Genomic DNA, 14,023 nt, shown 5'->3' on the forward strand with positions numbered 1-14,023 from the left:
TGCTCGGATCAAGTCGCCCACGTCTCTAATAGCCGATTCACACGACGGACCAAATCGCGATTTTCGTCCGCGGACCGTGTACCACGTGACCGGCACGTCACCGATTCCTGCGATCCGCGCCTCCTCCGCGGAGGCGCGGACTGATAAAGTCGAGCGCCTTTTTCACTCGCGGACGTTTGGCGGCAGACTGACTTGGAAAGCATTTAGTCTGGCAACGGTACATGGTTTTCTTGGTATTTTGCTTCTGGTCGTTCAAAACAAAAATGGCGCGTCGTTGTGTTTTGTGCGTTCGTTGGTTCATTTTGTCGTATACGATTCTTGGTTCCACGCGTGAGAGAAACTCCAGAAACTTTGTCCGGCTGACGCGACGCAGGTACGCAGGTTCCGGTGCTCCTCCGGGTCCGTGTCAAGAAGCTCCCGTCAAAACTAGTCTAGCACGCCGCGATAATTCTTGCACGTCCAATCAGGATTTCACCGAGCAAGCCTTCTCTTGTGGATGTGGTGTGCTTGAGTGTTGTGCACGAGCGCGGAGTGTGTGAAGGCATCTCCAAACGCCCCTCAGCGAGCCCAGAAGTTCGTCACGTCTACGCCGAAGCTTTCTCGGGCAGGATCATGCCTGTGTCACTGTCATGCTTTGGGTTAGTAAAGTTAGTGGCGCTTCGCGCGAAGCCTGTCCCGGTGTTTTGTTCTCAATCTGTAGGTAGCAGCGGCGTACGATTCTTTATCGCGGTAGCAACCGTCGATTTCTCTCTTGGACAATTACGGTGCTACTGTGCGATGTTAGAGTTTCGCGGCACTGTGGGGTGCGAACAGGTTCGGTCCGTCCTCACTGGCGTCTGCTCGTCGTCTCCCTCGTGTGGATGCGCTTGGGAGACGGACGAACCGCGGATATGTCGTCACGTGATCAATCCGTCCGCGGATCAGTCCGTCGTGTGAATCGGCTATAACGGCCCCCGCAGGCCATGGGCGCTGCCATCTTTTCTTTGACGTCACGTATTTGGGTTGGTCATGTGACGAGTGGTCACATTTGCGTAAAACATGGCGGCAACCGGGGGGGTGCCACTTCCGAACTTCCGGTTTATCACTCTAAGCCCCTCTACCTCGTTGGTATAGTCACATCTACGCATTTACCATGCCGGGCTACCATATCTCGGTGATCTTGCAGTTTCTCTAATAAAGGCTAGCTTCTTTAAACAACAACAAAAACAATCAAAAAGCGATTTTTTTTTATCGCCGAGTCACGCATCGGTGATTGTTTCGGTGCTGGGAGTGTAAATCCAGGAAACAACCACGGCATAAGCTTCCAGAGTGAGCCGGTAGATGGCGCATGCAGTTTCTCCGGCCACCGCTCCCACGTTATGTTTAACAGTTGAGTACACTGTACAGGCTGTAATACGCCTCGCAAGTGGGCTCATTTTCGTCTTCTGCGCATGAGAAAAGAAGTAGCGGTGACGTCAGAACGCCGAGCCCTGATTGACTGATCGCGACCCCCTATCTCAGCGTCGTCTGCTCCTTTGCAACGTCGTCTGCTCGCAACATCATCTGCGTCTGTCTTACATTCCCTGCGACTTTCGCGAGCTCGACTTCGACTTACGAGCGAGCTCGACTTCGCCTTTCAGAGAGGGCAGACGAAATAACTCGAGCGGTACGTTGTTTTTGTCTAACAACTAGCAGACGCGCATCAAGGAGGGAAGTCAAAGGAGTCACTGGCGAGGTGTCCTGAGGCGCCGAGGTTTGTTTGCTAAGAACCGAGAGGTGAGCGTGTTAGTGTCCGCAAGTTCCCTCCCAGATACTTTTTCCCTCCTTTCGTATGCGGCGAGACCCCTCATTCTTTAACGGCGTCGGCGGGTTGGCGCAGTTAACGTCGTCTGCTTTACGTCTGCTAGTCAAAGCGATGGCTGCTTTACCTTTCCTGCGTCTGTCGGAGATTCACCGCTTTTTTACCGGCGAGAGTCACCGTTGCCTCGGGAAACAAGGAGATAACAAGAGGAAGAAATTGACCTCTTCATCTAAAATTGAGGTCAGCGATCAAAGTATAATACGGGAAGGGTTCACAACGGTCGCGCGGGCATATTCCATTCAGCACGCCAGCCGGTCGTGGGCAGACGGTCGCCGAGTCACGGAGGGCCTGCTAGGCCTAACTGCCGTGCTCGCTTGGTCGCGTTCGGTGGAATCGTGGCCGTTGGATCTTTTCCTGGGTGTTTATGGATCCAGCGTTCTTGTTCGTCGTGGTCTGTTTCAAGTCCGTTTTACTTTTTTCTCGCTGCTTGAAGTCGGGACGCGTGAGAAGCGCAAGTAGAAAAATAAACGTCCGTGGGTCGTCGTGACCGCGACGCTGTCGGCCATGCTGATTTGATTGTGAGAAGTGCGTAAGACAGCTTCGGAGCTGTCGTAGGATTTCGTCGTAACCTGCGCAAAACTTACGAAAATTTCGTTTCGTGAATACGAATTTGTTCTTAACTTATGTCTTACGCACATTTTGGCGTAAGATCGTTTCGTGAATCTGGCCTCTGCACTTTCGAAAGTGGCACGAAAGGTAAGACAGAGGCAGACGACGTTGCGAGCAGACGACGTTGCAAAGGAGCAGACGACGCTCAGATAGGGGGTCGCGATCAGCCAATCAGGACTCGGCGTTCTGACGTCACCGCTACCCCCTGCGCAAGAAGCAGACGAACTTGCCCTCCGGATAGGTTTAATTCTGAAATCTTATAGCATAAATTGCGTAATAAACTTGAATTTTCGAGTGCCTTAAAATTTATTCATACGACTTGTAAAAAAATTAAGCAGCTGATACTTTTTAACATCTCGGAGGGTATACGTGGAACCCCAGCAACCGACTCCAGCAAACTGTAAGGGGCGCGCTGGTCAGGGAAAATGGCGGACAAAAGGAGGTCGATTTCTCCGTTCAGCACGCGGGCCAACATACATTTCTTGCACTGCAGAGTAAAATCCATGTTACATAGGAAAGCAAAGAGATCTCTCGACCGAAGAAACCTTCTTCTAGTAAGCGCGTAGGAATGACACGGCGGAAGCCTAAAAATAATTACTGGAAACGATGTTTGTTTCCATGATGCCTGTACGAGAACCAAGCAGCGATAGCAGACGACAGAATCGAAAACTCCTCTCCGGAGCTTCTCGGCGTTGCCGCTACGCGGCGTCCATTTCGCTGGAGTCCAAATATATATTTCCCTCAAGCGGCCGCGGTCGCACTGGTAACATATCATGTACAAAATACATTCTGCTGACAGCGTCTGAGGCCTGTTTCTATCTTTTATGACTGGCATGTCAGATTAATCATACAAAAACTGACTGCAGACATGTTTGAAGCATACATGTGTATGGAGCAAACATTCTTCGAACATGTATTAGTCGTGCCCACGCACCCTAACTACAACATACTGAATGCTTAACACGGTGCTGGTTATCTCAGATAAAGGCGAAGGACGTCTTGAGAATGGCCCTCTTGAAGAGGCCTCAGCGTCATGATGTATCATACATGCAGAGCTCTCTCCGTGGATAGCAGTGGTTGGCAGGTCGGCTTTCGGATTGCTCTGCAGAAAGGCAGGCGGAGAGAAACGCTTTATAGTAAATACACGGTCATGTCAAATAAAAAGGAATTTAGGGCAGTGGTCCCCTACTTATTCTCCGAGCGGTCAATGCAATGAGCCGCAGCAAGTGCGGTACGTCACTTCAATCGTCGCCTACGAGAAGCATGTGGGCGCACGTAAGTGTCTGCTAACTGCACCAATGAAGCGGTCGAAATGCCCACGATAGGGCACCGTGTGCCTGAGCATACTGATCGATGTTGTAGCTTCTTTTTGGCTGGTCGTTATTTACCCGACGCTAGCCGTATGGACGATAGGTTGCTACGAAAGGTGCGGCTAGCCCTGTCCCGCAATTTTAGGAAGTCAAACACCTACTTAAAGTTTCGGATGTTTTATTGACATCCAGCAGGGCGCAGCTCAGTCCATCAGTCACTGCCGCTTTAAAAACAAGTTCCGAACCACTTATGCAGCTAAGAACCTGTCAATCTTGCCATTGATAGTGCGGCTACTTTGTGAAACGTGACGTCCTTATTAGCGGGGAGCGTAAGCGTCTTCTAGTTACTTGCCGTTCCTCGATTATCTTCACAGTTGGATGAGTGCCAGCGCTTCGATTAGGGTCGATCGCAACAACATTGAGCGTGGTATACGTAGCGCAGCGAGGAGGGGCATAGCGGGCTGACTCACGGCACAGGATGGTTGGTACAAGACTAGCTGAGTGATAGGGTGTTAATTGCACCTACCCACATATGAGTACAGAAGCAATGGTTTTGTTTCGTGTTTATTAGATAAAGATCGTGTGAATGCTCGGCCTGTGTTGTTTGAAAGCTCCCTAAAAGCAAGAAGAAAACAATAAAACTCTCCCGAATGTGTTTTTTTTTTTTTTTGGATCTTTGGACGTAATACATACTTTATGAACTTGACAAACTATTCTCTTTACAAGATCTATAAGAAAAGAACATGTCGACTTGGAACATAGAATTACTCTCGTATGCGTTTTAGAGTATCATACCCAAAATATCGCCTATTTTCGCTTCAATGTTACAGCACGCGCATACAACAACTAAACCATCTGTTCAATGGAATGGGCCTAACTTTTGCGGTTGGTGTCTAAAAGATCCGCTGCTCGAACTTGTTCTTCTTGCAGAATTGTTTCTTAGAAAGCACTGATGTCGCTTTTGTTCTAACCAGGACGGTGTATCGCGTACCTTTCTCCGTGCACGTCCAAAGACAGCAACACCAGATCAATCCGACAATCGTTGGATCTTTAGGTTATTAAGGAACCTGTTTTCTTAATGATAACTTCTACGAATAACATAAGCTGACGCCTAAACCGGTGTCGAGAGCGAAATATGCATACACTCTCATTGTTTATGCCTGTCCCTCCCACGTTCCCACAACGCTGAGCAGGTGCAGCCCTTCATCGGGAGGCTCCTGTTGTCGACGTGTTCCTCACACCGACCACACTAGAGACGCTCTGCCCCCCGTCACTCCTTTCGCTGTGACGTAGCGTCAACGGCAGGAGGACGTGGCCTCGACGAGGTCATCTTCTCAGAGGGCGTCATCGACTCGTCCAATGGCCAAGCGTGGGAACGTTCGGCTAATCGCGGTAGCTCCGGCGTCGATTATCGGTCAGTCAAACAGCGCCGATGCCGACGTCGAGACGAAGCAGGTGTTGCCTCGATGGGCTACCGTGGGATCGCGGGAGGAGCCACCGCGACAAGATGAGCCGTTACGGCGCGGGATGCCGCCTATGCGGCACAGTACATGGGCCTCGATGTCTTCCAGTCGCGGTACTCGTTGTGAGGTCTTCTGAACGGCTGCCTTCTGTTATTGCGTGATCTGTTCGTCGCTCGAGATCTTGAGGCGATGAGTAAAAAACTGGGAGGGGCACCACTCTAACGATTTCACTTCAGTTTACGCCAACGTTCGAAAGTAAAAACGACGCCAGGTCGGTTCTTTCTATAAACAAATGTCAGCGTGGTAGACAAGTTAAGGCTATCAAAGCACAATGTAAAAAAATTTTGTAAAAAAAAGATATGCATAAAAATGAACGTAATATTGTGAAATCTAAGGAGATGAGGAGCCATACGCCGCGTTCGCACTGCTAATACATCGTACAAACGGCAGTTTGCAGACACTCTCTGAGGCCCCTTGTATAGGAAGGCCCTGCCACATTAAGCAGCAGTCACATGACACATCGTACTAAGGGCGCGGTGTTCGCTGGGGAAATAACAGGGAGTTTTAGGGAACCATTTTTGCACGTCCGATACGGTACAATGGCCCCTCCAGTTCGAACTGCCTATGCGCTATCGTAGAAGACTCCCACATGCTCAGTTTGCACCGGAGGGTCGATCGCATACCGTATCGGACGTGTAAAAACGGTTCCCTAAAACTCTCGAGTAGGGAATTTCAGGGAACCATTTTTGCACATCCGATATGGCACGATGGGCCCTCTGGTACGAACCAGACATGTACAAATTACTCAAAAAAGGTAATTAAGTTAAGTTACTGAGTATCGACGCCAAAAGTAGTTGGAGTAGAGTAGAAATTACGTATTTGTAATAGTAATTGAGTAAACTACTAACTACTGTAAAAAAGTAGCGAATTACTTTGAAGTTACTTTCGAAGTTACTTTTTATGTTTTTTGCAGACATGTACAAATTACTCAAAAAAGGTAGTTAAGTTACTGAATATCGACGCCAAAAGTAATTGGAGTAGGGTAGAAATTACGCACTTGTAATAGTAATTGAGTAAACTACTAACTACTGTAAAAAGTAGCGAGTTACTTTGAAGTTACTTTCGAAATTACTTTTTTATATTTTTGTGGTAGCAAAATGAACAGCAGTTTTGATCAATGAAAAACCCTGAGAGCCTAAAATAAATGCAGTCTATTTATGGCTTGCGTTTTCGCCAAAATAGTTTATTCGCTCGCAGAAGCAATTGACTTTCAAAGTTCTTGATAGGAGAGTTTTCCCCTTTTCCTTCTGAAGACGTCCCCAGCCAAGCTAAAAAGACGTTCCACCGACGGGTTGGATGGAACGGCAGCGTTGAATTTGAGAAACAGGCTGTGCAGGGTCGGGTAAGCGAGTGTCGGCATCTTAGGTGTCCATGACTAAACATTTGAGGTTTGCCTAGGGTAGAGTGTGTTTTATAACAAACTTTCCGCCTTTTTTCTTTTATCTTCGTTAAGTTGAAATTGTTATGATTGGCCCCTCTTTATTCCGAAGTCGTTCTGAGAGTACGCTGAGCGAGTGCACATGACCGTCAAGGGTTCAAGTCTCGCGCCACGACGATGAGATCATCCGGACGACTGCGCGTCCCGTTGTAATGCTAGTGCTACGGTACTGAAAATAAAATTGTTTTGGTTTAACGGAACATGAACCGAAGTATACTTCGCCGCTGACGCCGGGTCCAACAAAAGGGTCTTCCAAGGGTAAAACTCGCAATCCTGACCGGCGACTACAATATTCTGACGCGCCTGACACGCCTGACAAGTAAATCGTTTTTAACAAAGAGGAGGTCTTCCAGGCATGGATGGTCAAAAGGACGCGAAGGATTACGTGAACAAGCATCGGCGCTCGTATACAGTTGCAGCTGGAAGCAGGAACGTGCTCCCATGAACGGATTATCCGTACCAGGGTTTGCGCGCGGGGGAGTCCGGCTTTGCAAAGGCGTATGCGCTGACGACAACGCGACCATGGGAATAGGCGCCCAGCAGCGAGGTCATTCCAGTGGCGCCTCCCGTGGAACCTACCGCTTGAGTCAGAATTCACTAAAGACAGACAACACGAAAACAACAACTCTCGGAGTATCCCCGTTTTTCGCGGTTGCACCTGGAGGCGCGGCGTCTACGTGCATTACCGGATTAGGTCAATACCCGACCAAGGCTTGTTAAGCGTCTCTTCCTGCGTTCGTGCGTGCCGGTGTTATGTTTTGGCTGCTCGTCGCCACCTTGCCCCGAGGACGGCTTCCCGAACAAGGGGGCCCCTTGTTCGGGAATGCCACTTCATCTGCCGGCGTCTTATTCATTTCTGCGCTCAAACTTTCGTGATGGGCAAAATTAGCACTATATAATTTCGAAAGTAGTTAGTAATTTGAGTAAACGTTACCTAAAAAAAGTAGTTAAATTAAACTACTAATTACCCAAAACAAGTTGTAACTGAAAGTTACCAAGTTACTCAAAAAAGTAGTTAAGCTACAGTAGTTTGAGTAGAGTAGTTGAACTACGTCCAAGTCTGGTTTTTTGTGGCAGCAAAATGAACAGAAGTTTTGATCAGTGAAAAACCCTGCGAGCCGGAAATAAATGCAGTCATTTTATGACTTCCAAAATAGTTTATTCCCTCGCCAAAGCAATTGTCTTTCAAAGTTGTTATCGGAGAATATTCCTCTTTTCATTCTAATGACGTCCTCGGTCAAGCTAAAAAGACTTCCACCGTGGCGCTGGATGCAAAGACAGCGTTCAATTTCAGAAGCAGGCTGTGCAGGGTCGGGTAAGCGAGTGTCGGCATCTTTGGTGTCCATGACGAAACATGTAAGGCTTGCCTCGGCTAGAGGGTCTTTTATAACAAACTCTCCTCTTTTTCTCTTTTTTCTTCAGCAAGTTGAGATTGTTATGACTGGCCCCTCTTTATTCTGACGGCTTTCAGAGATTTCGCCGAGCGAGTGCACCTGACCGTCAAGGGATCGAATCCCGCGCCACGACGATGAGGATCTCCCAAGGGTGACTCGAAATCCTTGCCGGCGACTACGGTATCCTGACGCGCCTGACAAGTAAAACGTTTTCAACAAAGAAGAGGTCTCCCTGGCGTGGAAGGTCGGAAGGATGCGAAGGATTACGTGAACAAGCATCGGCCCTCGTACAGTTGCAGCTGGAAGCGGGAACGCGCTCCTATGAACGGATTATCCGTGTCGGCGTTTGTGCGCGGGGGAGTCCGGCTTTGCAAGGGAGTATGCGCTGACGACGAAGCAACCATGAGAACAGGCGCCCAGCTGCGAGTTCATTCCATTGGCGCCTACCGTGAATCCTACCACTTGAGTCAGAACTCACTAAAGGCACACAACATGAAAACAACAACAACCCTCGGAGTGTCCCCGTCTTTCACGGTTGCAGCTGGAGGCGCGGTGCTTGCGTGCATTACCGGATTAGGTTAACACCCGACCAAGGCTTGTTAAGCATCTCTGCCTACGTTCGTGCGCGCCGGTGTTATGTTTTGGCGGTTCGTCGCCACCTTGGCCCAAGGACGCCTGTGATGCAGTTTCTAGGGCTGCCGACTGTAAGTGCGTGGGAAAGCAATGTGAGGGGGCCCCTTGTTCGTAAATACAACTTAACCTGCCAGCGTCTTATTTATTTCTGAACTCAAACTTTTGTGATGAAAAAAAAAAGTAGGATTAAATTTCGAAAGTAGTTAGTAATTTGAGTAGAAGTTACCTGAAAAACGTAGTTAAATTAAACTACTAATTACCCAAATAAAGTTGTAACTGAAAGTTACCAAGTTACTCAGAAAAGTAATTAAACTACAGTAGTTTGAGTAGAGTAGTTGAACTACGCCCAAGTCTGGTACGAACTGAGTGGCACCATGACAGAACAGCACATGACAGAACAGCACACGACAAAACAGCACGCGACAAAACAGCACGCGTCAAAACAGCACGCGTCAAAACAGCACAGCGTCAAAACAGCGTCAAAACAGCACGGCGACAAGACAGCATGCACGCGTCAAAACAGCGCAGCGTCAAAACGGCACAGCGACAGAAGAGCACGTGCCGAAACAGCACGGCGTCAAAAGGGCACAGTGACAGAAGAGAACGGCGTCAAAACAGTACCGCGACAAAACAGCACAGTGTCCGACAGGACACTGACATTATAGCTAGGGTTTGACCTTTTCGGTTTTTATTATTTTGAAATTAGGCGTACTTTTTTCGTTTCTAATTCAAAACAGAAGTTTTCAGTTGGTTGCGATGTATATTTGTAGACTCATAAACTTCTCGGTTCTTTTCGGTTTATTTACGAAAACCACTATACTGACGAAAATGCGATTGTTTTATGAAAGCGTTTGTTTAAAATGTATAGTGAGTAAACCATGTACTTGTTTTCTTATTTGTTGTAATCTTAAGCAGCCGACGGAACCTGTTCTGCAAGACGCACTCTGGCCCTATTGTGATCTTCCATTATCCTCGTGTGCTTGTATTTGTACATAGGACGAACATGATCTTCACTACCACTTCGGTCGAAGAGGAAAATATCGAAATCCAGACATTCGCAAGCATTGTACTCAGTGCGTTTTTCCCCATTTTCACGACTACGAGAGGTGATAACTTCGCACCAAGCCAGAGAAACGACGATAAAACAATCGTATATTTATGCCCTCCTCTATAGACGGAAGCTAGAGCTGTTAAAAAATGTGCGCCATTTACTAAAAGTGCGGCATTTACTAACGCCCTTGATCTTTATTGTTAAGTTATCGATTAAACTCTCTTTTTTGAACAAAGAATTCGGCGCACAAATCCCTATCAGAGTTTTTTTTTTTTATATATAAGGCTCTGATCCCCTATCAGGTGTAGAAACCCAGATTTCGTCCTGAAGACACCTGCGTCCCTGGAGCTTTTGTTGAAAGTTGAACTGATCTCGAAGATAAGATGAAAACTGCGAAAAAAAGTGGTCATATGGTCAATAATGAGTCGCCGCCCTCCAAACGCCCTCGAAAATACTGACCTTTTTCAGTAAAAACCGAATTCGGAAAAATTAATTCGACCTACGTTACCGTTTTTTTTTTTGATTAAGATGAAAACGTTGAGCCCTAAATATAGCGTATGGAGTTAAAAAATGCATGTTCAAAGTAGGCACTGTAAAGGAATGGAGGGTCTAGGCCAATTCGTCGAAAGCCAACTCGTCGACGGCCAATTCGTCGAATAGGTATATTCGTAATGGGGCAATTCGTCGAAGGGAAACTTCCGGAAGAGACCAACTGGTCGCCGCTTTTTTAAAACCAAAATATATAATATATGTCCACAAAGGGTAAAACAAATACTGCCCTATATATTGTAATCCGTAAAATTACCACACAATAATTTACTTTCAGTGCGCTCTTTCTTTTCGAAGAGAACAACTTGTTACCACTTTCATGAGAGTCAAATTAGATGCTATACTGCAATTAGGTTGCGGAGTTTGCTAAACACTGAAAGAGGCAATATTTTTTTTATATAACCTAGCGACAATAAGTGAATGGGTCAATGAGGTTCGAAATTATTCGCGCAGAGAGAGGTGAAGAGCCCGCTCGGAAGTTGTTGCAGGCGCGCTGTTTTGACGCTGTGCTGTTTTGAGACAGCACGGCGTCCAATACAGCACACAGCGCATGTGCGTATGCACATACGCTGTGTGTATGCATAGCGCATGTGCATACGCACAACGTACAGCTCGTATTTCCCACACGCCAAACAAAAATACTTACGCGTTTCAGATTAAACCTCGTACGGCCATTCCACACGACGACCGTCCAGACAACGGTCATTTTGATATAGGCACCACTGCATCACCTACAGGTGGGGAGAGGTGCGAGTGATGTACAGGGTGCGGCCGTAAGGACGAACACATTTGACACGGCTTGCAAATTTTGAATTAGAAAACGTACATACCTGAAATTGGGCACGCGAACGTAGTTGTGGAAGAAGTTGTGTGTGCGTGTGTGTTTCTTTCAGGCTTTGAATCAGAGGTGGTGAATTATTAAAAATTTTAAGAAGACTATGGCGGCCATGCATTTTTGTTTTATGCCGTATACCTGATGTTTGTCTTCTGCACTCTGGTTTGTGAGCTTGCTCCCAGGTAACGGTCCTTCATAAATCTTGTTGAAAGTGTTAATTATCGCTATTATCTCGCTCATTGCCATCCTCTTCTATTTGTTTTTAGTGTTTTTGAGCTCAGCAAGCTACCAAGGAGCGAGCTCATAAATCAGAGTGGAGACGACACACAGACTTTTTTAGGACGTAACAAATACAGGGCCCCTGATTTTTCTTTATTTTTAATATTTCACTAACTCAACATTGAGCTCTAAACAAAAAAATTACAACTTCTGGCGGAACTACGTTCGCATGCCCAATTTCAGGTACGTACGTTTGGAATTCGAATTTTGCAAGGCGTTCCAGATCTGTTTTTCCTTAAGGCCGCACCCTGTATGAGTTGTGTTACTGTGGTGTAGTGCCCGGGTTTCAAAATCCTACGGTTTGCACACATGCGCTCGCAGAAACAACAAAATAGTTTGTCACAACGGAAGATAATTAGACGGCATTATTCTTGCTCTGCTCGCACAGCAGAATAAGCTTTATGTACAATGCGTGAAGCCAAACTTTATTTAAAAAAAAAAATATAGAAATACTACGCCCATCATGTAAGATACGCGCACGAATATTTTGTCAGGTCAACTGCATGTAGGCGCCCTTGGCTGTACACCTGCGACACATAACCTCGGCGCAAATGGAACTCACTGTGTTCACGGGAGTGTTGCTATCTTCTGAGGTAAACGTTAGACAACACAGCTTCTTTTCTTGGCAGATTGAGGCCCATGGTTCTGCTCTCGTAAACAGGTTCAAAGACCACAGCGGTTAAGGAAAGATGATATCTGTAATAACCGTAAAAAGAGATCGAGTCACAAGATTATTTTTACGACCACTCCATCTGCGTAAAGCTTTCACTTTCCCTCGTTTCTCCTGGTGCCTTCTATATTTATTCCATTTCTGAAGCTTCCTTTCTCTCTTAGCTGTCGAGTATCCGTCCCGTAGTGAATCATGAACGGTTTTTGCGGAGTAAGGAACTACCAAAAGCATTTAAATATGTACAAAAACAAAATTTCGGCGCTTATTTCTTTGCCTAAAAATATGTCCTATATGTACGAAGACCTCAAAAACACCTGTGGTTAGTTGGAAAACGCGAGGAAAAATATTTTAAAAATAATTAAACGATTCACAAATTTCGTCTAGTGGATGACCCTGAAGCTTCGTTGGAAGATGCTGTCATCATTGGCCTAGGCTCCCAAAGACAGGGTACGTGCAACTCGACGGCCAACCGGCTCCGACGTCACGAAGTTCATGGACGCCAGGTGGTGACAGATTTTTGCTGGTCGCCTATGGCTCTATAAAATATATTCGGACGTCTTACGATTTTAGGGGGACTTGAAAGTGTTTGAATATTTCACGAAATTAATAATACGGTACGATTCATTGCTCATAGTTTTTGTTTCGATACGATAAATATTTTGTAATCGCAAAAATGTGTTAATTTCGCCTCTTTGGTCAGTCTGTACACTTATGCAGAGCCATCACACAGCCGTCACGTAAAAAAATCCCTCGGTCATGAAACAGCTAAGCGGTTTGTGGATCATCAATAGTCAATCGTGAACATATCTACCTTTGTATTTTAACAGCGTCCTCGTGTGGGATTTTGCGTGGCATCAACACCGCGAATGCGCCAGCGTACCCGTGAGATATGACGGAACCGTGTTCGCCAGAGCCCTTTTTATACTCCTTTCAGTTCGCAGGTTGGATACCATTTCTATCAGAAAAGTTATTCCTCTTTTTGACAAGGCATCCTCCTACTTCTTTCAAATCTCACAACCTCGTTCAGAAACAACGAATCTATCATTTGTTAGTAGCAGGGACCAGGGCGACAAGCGTACTTCCTTACTCCCGATCTTGAGGGCTTTCCTCTCTAAATTAATTACATTGTGCCCTTTTACTTGGAAATGTATAGGCTACGAGTTATAGCCGTGACGCATCTTGGGTTTGTCGATGAGTTCGTGCGTGTACAATGCTGTCTCAATTCGTCGTGGATGAGGATAGATACTGGACATATGCCTGTCATTTGACCTGCCGAGCGTGTTTCTTTGTTACTTGCAAGACGCCATCTGTCGCCGCAAAGAAAGCATCGTCCTTGTTATCTTTGATACGTTGCTTTATGAATTATTGCATCGAAGATGAGAGAAATCTAAACTTCGCACCGAAGAACCGAGCACCACGACGTTCGCCAGTTTCTCGACTTTTTCGCTGTTTTTCTCGAACCGTTGTTCCATGCCGCTGTCACCGCTAACGCGATGGTAAACAATAGGGAGTTTTCGTAGATCGTTTTCGCCGTCCCGCAAGGCCCTCCGCAACCCGCTACGATAGCGGGAACTCCACAGTCAAGGCTATCGGCGCGCAGGCGCAGTAGCAACTGCTTCGTTGCGGAACGCTTAGCGGAGGGGGCAGCGCGGTCTACGAAAACTCCCTAATTATTACTTTAGCGTCGCCCCTATCTCCTCAACTCGCCCTCAGATCTACATCACGACGAGATTGACGACATCCACACTTTGACGAAATCGGCAGAGCCGACCACATTCTTTTTTTTTTTTCCTCCATAGCGCGTAAGTAGATGCGCGAAGTGTTGGCCACGTTGGTCTAGCTCAGGCGCGGACGCGCAATAAAAGTGGCTCTGTTGCGCTGTTTTGTGTTGT

The sequence above is a fragment of the Ixodes scapularis genome, unplaced genomic scaffold (genome assembly GCF_016920785.2).
Source record: "Ixodes scapularis isolate PalLabHiFi unplaced genomic scaffold, ASM1692078v2 PGA_scaffold8__174_contigs__length_109621045, whole genome shotgun sequence".
Taxonomy (NCBI): domain Eukaryota; kingdom Metazoa; phylum Arthropoda; class Arachnida; order Ixodida; family Ixodidae; genus Ixodes; species Ixodes scapularis.